This window comes from Mauremys reevesii, linkage group 17, assembly GCF_016161935.1.
Source record: "Mauremys reevesii isolate NIE-2019 linkage group 17, ASM1616193v1, whole genome shotgun sequence".
Lineage (NCBI taxonomy): Eukaryota > Metazoa > Chordata > Testudines > Geoemydidae > Mauremys > Mauremys reevesii.
Genome location: NC_052639.1, coordinates 11,551,774 through 11,561,433, shown reverse-complemented (window position 1 = coordinate 11,561,433; position 9,660 = coordinate 11,551,774). Strand labels below are relative to the sequence as shown.

General features: G+C 52.8%; 2 non-coding genes across 2 annotated transcripts; both read left to right on the top strand.

Annotated features, from left to right (window-relative positions):
• Positions 1-4,065: 4,065 nt before the first annotated feature.
• TRNAK-CUU lies at positions 4,066-4,138 on the top strand. Its single transcript has one exon. It is a non-coding gene; the product is annotated as a tRNA-Lys (tRNA).
• A 5,448-nt stretch (positions 4,139-9,586) lies between these two features.
• Positions 9,587-9,660, top strand: TRNAT-AGU. Its single transcript has one exon. It is a non-coding gene; the product is annotated as a tRNA-Thr (tRNA).

Here is a 9,660-nt window from a genome sequence, read left to right as displayed (position 1 = left end):
AGCTATGTGGTAGTATTTTGGCCTGTTGCTTCTCTGTCTGGGATGTTGTTGTCAGCAGTTGCACACAAAAAGGACAGGAAAAGGAACGGCTGCTCCACACCCCCACCGGAGGAACCCGGCGCCCTTAGCTGCTCCCCTCGCTCCCCCCCAGCCATGCTACTGAGTGGAAGCGTCCTGTGCCCATCACACAGAGCTCGATTAATCAAAACCCTCTTCTGCCAGCACCAGGCCTCCTTCTTCTTACACTGGGCCTGCAAGCGAGGGGGCGGCTGGCACAGCGCCAAGAGTCTAACCTGTGAGACAGGAGGCGGCTGACGCCCGCAGCCTGCTGGGGAGCTCCCAGAAGTTATTAATGGACAGAGACTCCTAAATGCCCTTAGTAACAAGGGTTTGGGGGTCACCGAGGCCAGTAAGGGGGTCACTGTGTCGGCCTTATAACCCTGGGTGTCAGGTCACTGTGCAGCTTTGATCTAGAGCTCGGATCCCAACAACCGACCAGCAGCCCACAGCCTCCCCCTGGGTCTGCCCCACCTGGTTCCTCCTTACAGGCCGACCTTACCCCCCTTCCAGCCCCGGATTTGCCCCCTAATCATCCTACTGCCACTCACAGCCACAGCCGTGGAGGTGCTGAAGGAGGGAGGGGTGACTCCAGGGTGGGGTTCTTCTCTAAAGATGGCTGGCGGAAAGGTGGTGCTCAGCTCTGTCAGGGACCTGCCCAGGTGCCTCGCTGCCAGGGGATGCAGACGTTTCTGTAAGGCCATTAAATGGGTATTTGGCTTCTGAGTGAATGTGAGGAATGTGCAATCCTGAGAGGGATTTTCCATCCTTCTTTCTCCTGTTTTTCAGGGCCCCAGTGGCCTAATGGATAAGGCATTGGCTTCCTAAGCTAGAGATTGTGGGTTCAAGTCTCAGATGGGGTGGAAAAACTCCTTCCTCCTTGTATATTGCAACAAAGCCTTGGTGTTATGTTCCCCAAGGAAGCTGGGAGACGTTTGAACCCAAAGTAGTGGATCTTGGGAGCAATCCCCCAGAAACAGCATCTTCCACTTGACAAATCCTTTCTAGACCCATGAGTAGCAAACACTTAATACTAGTGTTTGTCTGAGAATAGAAGGAAGGGGAGTGTTTACTCCAACACCTCAGTGAGTGACACGGACAGAAAGAGCAAGGCCGTCCTGAAAGAGAATGGATCTGTCTGGAGACAAAGCAGAACCTGAGAATGAGCAACAGTGTGAAAAGAAGTACTTCAAATGTGTGTTAGGTGTTAGATAGGTTGGTCTGACAAATTTCAAGAAAATACCAATGCTTGTAGACTGATGCAGACACTGGCTGCCTCTGATCTTTTACTGAGAATTCATTGAGAAATATTTTCCTTAACTATGTTATGGAATATTAGGTGGGCTATGAAGGCACCATTCCTCCTGCTTTCGCCCTTCGAGACAACACAGCTACATGGCATGCAGCCAGTGCTCACCTTCCAGTCAACTGCTAGAGAAGACAACACAGATAGGGATGGCAGCAGGGCAGACTGGAGCTCCGCGGAGATGGTGGGACCAGGTCTCATCAATGGGGAGGTGGCCACCCCAGCATGCACAAGGCTGAGCCAGTAAGTGTGGCGTGTGCTCCACGGTGCCCCTACTCTCTGCATGTGGTGGTGGAGGGCAGTTACTGAGTTCGGTTGGTCTGGCAAATTTAGGGCTTGGCTACACTTGCAGATGTAGAGCGCTGGGAGTTAAACCACAGCAGGGAAACCGCTGCCGTGTGTTCACACTGACAGCTGCAAGCGCACTGGAGTGGCCACATTAGCAGCTCTGGCAATGCCACAGAGAGCAGTGCAGTGTGTTAGCTATCCCAGTGTGCAAGTGGCTGCAACGTGCTTTTCAAATGGGGGACTGGGGTGGAGTGTGACAGGGAGTGTGTTGTGTGTACATGGGGGGAGTGACAGTGTGTTTGGGGGACTGAGAGTGTGTCAGCATGCTGTCTTGTGTGTTCGGACAGCAGCAGACCCCCCTCTCTCACACACACTCACAACAGCAGCATTCCACGCTAATGGTTGCTTTGTCCCAGAGCAGATAAGCAGCCGGCTGTCAGAAACGGAGCTTTGAAAGGGGATATCCGCATGCCTGCAACCGATTTCAAAACAATGACCAGAGTGGGCTCTTGACTTCAGGGGATTATGGGACATTTCCTGATGCCAAACACAGTGCAGTGATGCAACACGTCATCCACACTGATGCCCGGGTATTTCAGCAGGGCTCAGCGAGCTTTATGCTTCTCATGGAGGTGGATTACCAGGAGCGCTTCAGCTGCAGAGCCCAGGTGCTCCATGTGCCTTGCCAGTGTGGACACCTCAGGAGTTAGGGCGCCCGGGGCTGCTTTAATGGGCTCTAACTTGCAAGTGTAGCCAAGCCCCTAGACTATGTCACTTGTGTGACTTACTTGTGCTATTGTAATAAATACAATAGACGTGCAATGGTCAGAAATTGCACCAGCAGAGAAGTATATTAAAGGGAAACCATAAGGAAATTAAGAGTTTAAATTATCCTCCACATGTCCCGTGTCCCACTATAATGAATCCAACCCACAGGGCACGTGGGCAGAAGTATCGGTGTCAGGATGCTACATTGCTAGTGCAGTAAATGAAGCTGCAAAATAAATGATGTTTAAATGACCTCACTCTATTTTTTACAATCCGGTGTTAAGAGGCAATAGATACAGATGGACACCAGGCAGGGTCGTTTGGAGGACGAAGGGTTTATGCTTCCATCCCCCACCACTGTCAAGTTTTAGCAAATTAGGACAAGTCAGCAAATAAGAACAACCTCAGGTCTCAGTAACTGCTGCAGGTAGCAAAGTCCTACAGGGAGCAGTTTCTGGCACTACACCTGCGCAGCTCTGCTCCCCGGCTCTTCTCGGGCTCCTGCTCTCTCCTTAGCTCTGCCCCACTCTGGCCCAGGCAGGGCCAGCTCCCACGGAGGATGGGACCCCCTGGCCTGGTGACTCCCTCATTACACTGCCTGGCCTGTCAGTGCGGCTAACTTGGAGCTTTGGCCTCTCCCCATTGGCCCTGGGGACTGTCAGTCTCAGGGTCCTGATTTCCCATTGGCCCTTCCCCCTTCTATTGGGACTAGGAACTAGCCAACCAAAACCCCCACTAAGCTTTAGTAAGGGGCCAACAGTCCCTTACACAAGCCAGCCCCGTGAGGGTCACCGATGGCCAGAGAAGGCAGCAGGAGCTGGTCCCATGGTGTAATGAGCAGCACTCAGAACTGTAAATCCTACAATCTGAGTTCAAATCTCAGTAGGACCTTGTGGTAAAGCCCTGGAGCTCACACTGCTCCACTTCCCTGTCTCCAGCTCTGCAAGAGCAATTTTTTCCCCTCCTGCTGGATGGGTCAGGGCTCTAGAACTGACACCTGAGGGTTGGGATTCTCACGGCTTCACCTGGTGCCCACAAGTCTGGCACTTGCCACTGTGCTTGAAGGAAGCAGGGCTGGGCAGGCGGGAGCCCAGCACCTCTCCTCCTCTGCGCACCTAGAGCAGAGGCGGCTGGTGCTGACAGCTCCAAGGGAAGGTTTAAAAGCAGCGGAGGTCAGGGCGAGAGGAGGGGAGGACCATGCCTATGTGTGGCCAGCAGACAGCCACAGGGCCAGCCTGCTCCCTGCTGTGCTGAACCCCACTGACGGCCACCCACAGGCCAGCATGCAGGGCGGCTGCTGATGTTTCTCAGGTCATCTACTGAGGGGGGCTGAGACACTCTGGGCACAAGAAGTTAAGTTCCCAGCGACACGTGAGACTTAACTGTATGGGGCCAGGTGCAGGGCTTTGGCAGGGAGGCTCGATCATGGGGGATTGAGGTGCAGCGGATGGACCGGCTGTCTAGGCACAGAGATTTAGTCTCCCTGAGGAGGAGGAGGGGGAATCCTGCTGACAGGCAGTGGCTGTGCAGAAAAAGAGGAGGGGTTCCTGGGACTTTTTTTGCCTCTCTTTTGCCTGCCTGCTCGCTCTTGCCTGAACACTGGGATAATCACTCTTGTGGTGAATGGTGAAGATGTTTCCTAACAAGCCCAGGTAGCTCAGTTGGTAGAGCATCAGGCTCTTAATCTGAGGGTCCAGGGTTCAAGCCCTTGTCTGGGTGCTCAGCTTTTAAGTTGCCTTGTGTGCCAGGAGCCAAACTCTGTTCACAGCCACACAGGGATTCCCAGAAGCTGTGGCCATTTCCTGGAAAGGTTCCTTTCCTTAGCAAGCAGGAGAGAGGCTGCAGGTGCAGATAGCGCAGTCTCTGGCTGCCAGGAAGCGCTGTGGGGGCAGGTGCTGAGAAAGCCCAGATGGGGAGCAGCAGAGATGGGGGGAAGGGAGAGAGAGAAGCAATGAAGACAGAGCACAAGTGTAAAGGGGGCATCTGGTCTGGCTATTGTGGGGAACTTCCCTGGTTTATACACAACCCTGGTGGAATTGGCCTGTGGAAGGATCTGAGTCCCCACCCCCTTACCCAGAGGCTGCCTGACCTCGAGGACTGTTAGGATACAGAGATTCAGGCCTGTCTGCAAAGGCCTGTACTTTAAGAATTTAGGTGTATTTTTATCACTTAGCTAGTTATAAAGATATAAAAGAGAGAATAAAAAATCACTGTCTGTCTGTGTAATGGCCTTCTCTTACTGTGACAGTCTGAGGCCTGGTTCTTCGGCTAAGCAGCAAAGGCAGCCATAAGCTGGGAAGTGTCTGGTCACATCCTCACATTCCCAACTAGTCACATTGAAATAAGGTGTGATTGGGCTGTTAGGAATACAATCCTGCCCTGATATTCCATCACCTCCAGAGAAAGGGAAACTTAGTTTGGTAGCATCCTGTCTGGCAAGAACTCACTTATCAATAGACACAGCTGGAAAACCCTTATGTCTGTATAGATGTAGTTGTGAAATCCTCCCTTCTGTATTGTTTTGAATGTTTATTTGCATGGTCTCTGTCTGGGTCTGTGATTGTTTCTGTCTGCTGTATACTTAATTTTGTTGGGTGTAACCAGTGAAGGTGGTGGAATATAACCATGTTACAGTATATTAGGACTGGTTAGTCTAGAGAAGGAGTGAGGGTACCAGGCGGTGTGGCGGTCGGGGCCGCGTGGTGAGTGTCCCGCTGAAGCGCTGGCCGCCCCCCTTCTCTCTCCCCCCGCTCCCTCCCCTTCCCCCCCCCCACTAGACCGGGCGCGCACTCTGCAGCACAGGGAGTCTACTGGCTCCGGCCGCCCTGTAGGGTTTTTTTGTTGTTTTTCCCCTGCTTTGCCGGCCGCGCCGTTGTTCTTCCCCCCACCCCCCTGCTTTGCTGCTCCAGCCCCGCCGTTTTGTGTTGTCCCCGCCCCCCACGTTGCTGCTCCAGCTGTGCCGTGTCCCTCCCCCTCAGCTTTGCTGCTCCAGCCCCACCGTTTTTGTGTTGTCCCCAGCCACTTTGCCACTCCAGCCACGTTGTGTCCCCCCCGCTTTGCTGCTTCAGCCACGCCGTATCCCCCCACAAACCCCCGCTTTGCCGCTCCACCCGTGCCGTTTTTCCCCCCCTGTTTTGTTGCTCCGGTGGCCCCACCCCATTTTTTTTGCTTGGGGTGGCAAAAAAGCCAGAGCCGGCCCTGCCCACACCTGACTCCCTGCCATCTCTACCGGGGCCTGACAAGCTTTACTTGTGTTTGGATTCTGCAAAGCAGAGGAGCAGGTGAGGTTTTCCTTGCAAGTTGTGTGTGAGTCAATCTTTGGCCAGGTCTGCACTACAAAGTTGTTTCAGCAGAATTATATTGCTCAGGTGTGTGAAAAACACACAACACTCCCTCGGTCGGCAGCTTGTGGCCGGTGTACACACTGCAATGCCATGTCTGGCGACAAAACTGCCCTGTTTTGGTGACAAAATAAAACGACTTCGATGAGAGGTCTAGAGCTTTTTGCAGCAAACTTAAAGTGACAGAGTAGATGCTGCTGTTCATTATATCACCATAACTGGCCTCCTCCAGTATCCCACAATGCCCGCCGTGAACTCGCCTGCCCTGCATTCCTGCTACAGAGCCATGCCCCCCCCCCTTTCATCGCTCTGGGAAGTTCTCACAGTTGAGCCTGCTGCTCTGCTCCGGCAGCCAGGAGCAAATCACTGCCATGGATGCTGCTCTCTCCCGCCCTGCGAACACAGAGCAGGGTGGCGGGAACTTCCATACATTGGGGGGGGGCACCGGCATCCGAACTGTGACACCCCCAGGACACCCCTTCCCTCGAGGAGGCTCTTACCTTCTAAACAGGGACGTCTGTTTTCTAGTAAAATCACTAAAAGGGAAGGAGAATACTCAAAAGAGGTTCCTCCTGGCGCTCACGTCCGTGAACCCGAATACTCTCTCAGTCCTCAGAGAGAGACCTGGAGAAGGAGACTTGCTGAAGCAAAGCCACAGGGGTCTCTGAGGTTTCCCTGGCCCCTCGCCCCTGTCCTGCCTGGCTGATGTCAGCATCTCTCTGTGAGGTCACCACCTCCCCACCACCTTTGACCAATAGTCTGAGGTCCTGCAAAAGGCCTTTGTGATGTCACTGCCACACCCCTCCCTTGCTGTGCTAATGTCCTGCCCCTGGCCAGGCACTTTGGAGGTTTGAGCTACTCCCTGTGGATCACCCCACTCAAGGAGCGTTCGTTCTAGGAAGCAAGCCGGCTAGACAGGAAAACATCAGACGCTGCTCCCAATGCTACACTCAGTTTTTCAGAAATTAGTTGACTTTATGGCCAGAAGAGACCATTAGAGCATCTAATCTGACCCCCTGCATATCACAGGCTTCCTGTATGACACAATAGCTCCTTTTGGGGGCAACACATTCCAGAAAGGCAGCTAGTCTTCATTAAATGACATCAAGAGATGGAGAATCCACCACTTTCCTTGGTAGCTTGTTCCTGTGGTGAATCATCCTCGCTGTTGAATATTTGTGCCTTAGTTGTAATATGAATTTGTCTCTTTTCACCTTCCAGCCATTGGGTCTTGTTATGCCTTTCTCTGCGAGATTAAAGAGCCCTTTCATACCCAATCTTTTCTCTTCATTAAGGCACTTCAACACTTCAATGAAGTCACTTTTCATTCATGAAGGACCCCCCGCCGCCGAATTGCCGCCGAAGACCCAGAGTGGAAGAATCTCCGGAGGCCCGGACCCCACGAGAGTTTTCCAGAGCTCCCGGAGTTAGTGAAGGACCCCGCTCCAGGAGCCCCAAAAAACTCTTGTGGGGGCCCCTGCGGGGACCAGGGCAAATTGCCCCACTTACTCCACCATCTGGGCGGCCCTGATGGGACCTGGAGCTACTGTTATTTCAGGACTCCTGTGAGACCCTCAGTTGGTTGGTTTGCACTCTGCTCTTGGGACTCTCTCTCCTCCTCCCTCTCTGCTGCTCTCCTCCCCTAGACATTGAACCCAGCCCTTGCTGCTGCCAACACCAACTGGCAGAAGGGCCTATAAGTCCCCTGCCTGAGGGGAGGCCAATGCATGTGGTCGGCCATAAGCAGGGGCGGCTCTAGAAAGTAGGCTGCCCCAAGCAGCGCGGTGCGCTGCGCCGCCCTTCCCCGGTCACGCGGCGGGTCCCCTCTTCCCGCGGCTCCGGTTGAGCTCCTGCCGGCATGCCTGCGGCAGATCCACCGGAGCACGGGACGAGCGGACCTGCCGCAGGCACGACTGCGGGAGCTCAACCGGAGCCGCGGGAATAGGGGACCCGCCGCAGTCATGCCTGCGGCAGGTCCGCTCGTCCCGTGCTCCGGTGGACCTGCTGCCGGCAAGCCTGCGGGAGCTCAACCGGAGCCAAATGCCGCCCCCCCGGGAAAGGGCCGCCCCACGCGCCTGCTTGGCGCGCTGGGCTCTAGAGCCGCCCCTGGCCATAAGCAATATGATATTTTCTGTCTTATTCTCTATCCCTTTCTTAATGATTCCCAAGATTCTCTTTGCTTTTTTGCCCGTCGTTGCACACTGAGTGGATGTTTTCAGAGAACTATCCACAGTGACTCCAAAATCCCTCACTTGAGTGGCAACAACTATTTTTGGCCTCATCATTTTATATGTATAGTTGGGATTATGTTTTCCAATGTGGATCACTTTGCATTTATCAACAAATCTGTCATTTTGTTGCCCTTTCACCCAGTTTTGTGAGCTCTTTTTGTAACTCTTCGCAGGCTGCTTTGGACTCAACTTTCCTGAGTAGTTTTGGATCATCTGCAAATTTAGCCACCTCGCTGTTTACCCCTTTTTACCCTGTTGAATAGTACTTGTCCCAGACCTCCTGGGGGACACCGCTATTGACCTCTCTCCATTTTGAAAACTCACAATTTATTCCTACCTTGTAACCAGTTATTTACCCATGAGAGGACCTTCCCTCTCATCCCATGAGAGTGTAATAGAGCAGAATAGGGCTTCCTTGGGAGGGGGAGTGAAATGAGAATATATCAGGGGGTTGTGCACATTTATTGTCCTGGTGAAAAAGTGTGTCTGATACTCAGTCTTTGCTGCTCGTGACTGCTGAAGACATTTTCCTTCTCTACTCCAGGGTCTCTCCTCTGCCAGATTCTCAGCAAGTCAGGCCCCCTGCAGACTATGGCAGAGCAGTTTGGTAATAGGCTGCAGGACTCACCACGTTAGAATGTAGCTGCTGTAACCACTTGACTGTCCATGGGCCAAATCCTGCAGCCCTGGCAGCCCAGGATAACCTCCCACTGATGGTGATGGGAATTGAGCCTTTGTAACTAGCTGCTGGTATCTGAGGTCTCAGCTATGGATTAAACTGGTGGCAAACACAGCTTCATCTAAAGAAGTGAAGGGTGTAAGTGAAAGAGCAAAGCTGGCCATCTGGGGAGCTGCTGCAGTCCTGTCACCACAGCTGGAAGGGAGAAGAGGAAAAACTCCCTAAAGTGCTGGGAGCAGCCCCGAGAAAAGGAAGTTTGTCAGTGAGATCAGTAGCATTAACTGTGAAATGAAGGAGTGCTTTCTCCTCTGTGCCGACATGGTTGAATTGTGTTACTTTACTGTGAGAATAAGCTTTAAAATATCCTGCTCCAATTTCAGGATGGGTCTGTAACCATAATCAGTCTCTGTGGGAAGTGGCCTCTAGATAGTGATCTTTGGGCAGAACTGGCTGAAGAGCCTTCCTACTCACCAGGAGATCCTGGCTTGGCCTGACAGTTCCTCCTTGCGGAACCTGGCTTTTCTGTCAGGCTCCTTTCTTTTATTTCTTCTCATAAAAATAAAAGACCTCACTACACAATCCTTGTAAGTGCTTGTTCAAGACACAGAGAACCTTCCTTGCAGCTAAGTCTTGAATGGTAAGTCTGGAGTTGATGGAAAGGTTACCATGACTCAGAGTTGAGCTGAAGTTGCTGTGACTGGAACACAGAGCACTAATCAGTATCTGATCACAGCAGCTTGTGGGAGAAGCGCATGTTAGAAGCCCTCTGTCAGCTCAGCTGTGGCTTTCTGTGCACTGAGGCAGCCTGCTCAAGGTCTGCAAGTCTTGATGGAAATGAGGAACATTTTTACTTTGGAATGTGAAGGTGTAGTCTTGGACCATCAAGTGTAGTGGTTGCAAACACTCCTTTGGGGAAGGCACCATGGCTTAGCTGGCTAAAGCACTTGTCTAGTAAACAGGAGATCCTGGGTTCAACTCCCAGTGGTGCCT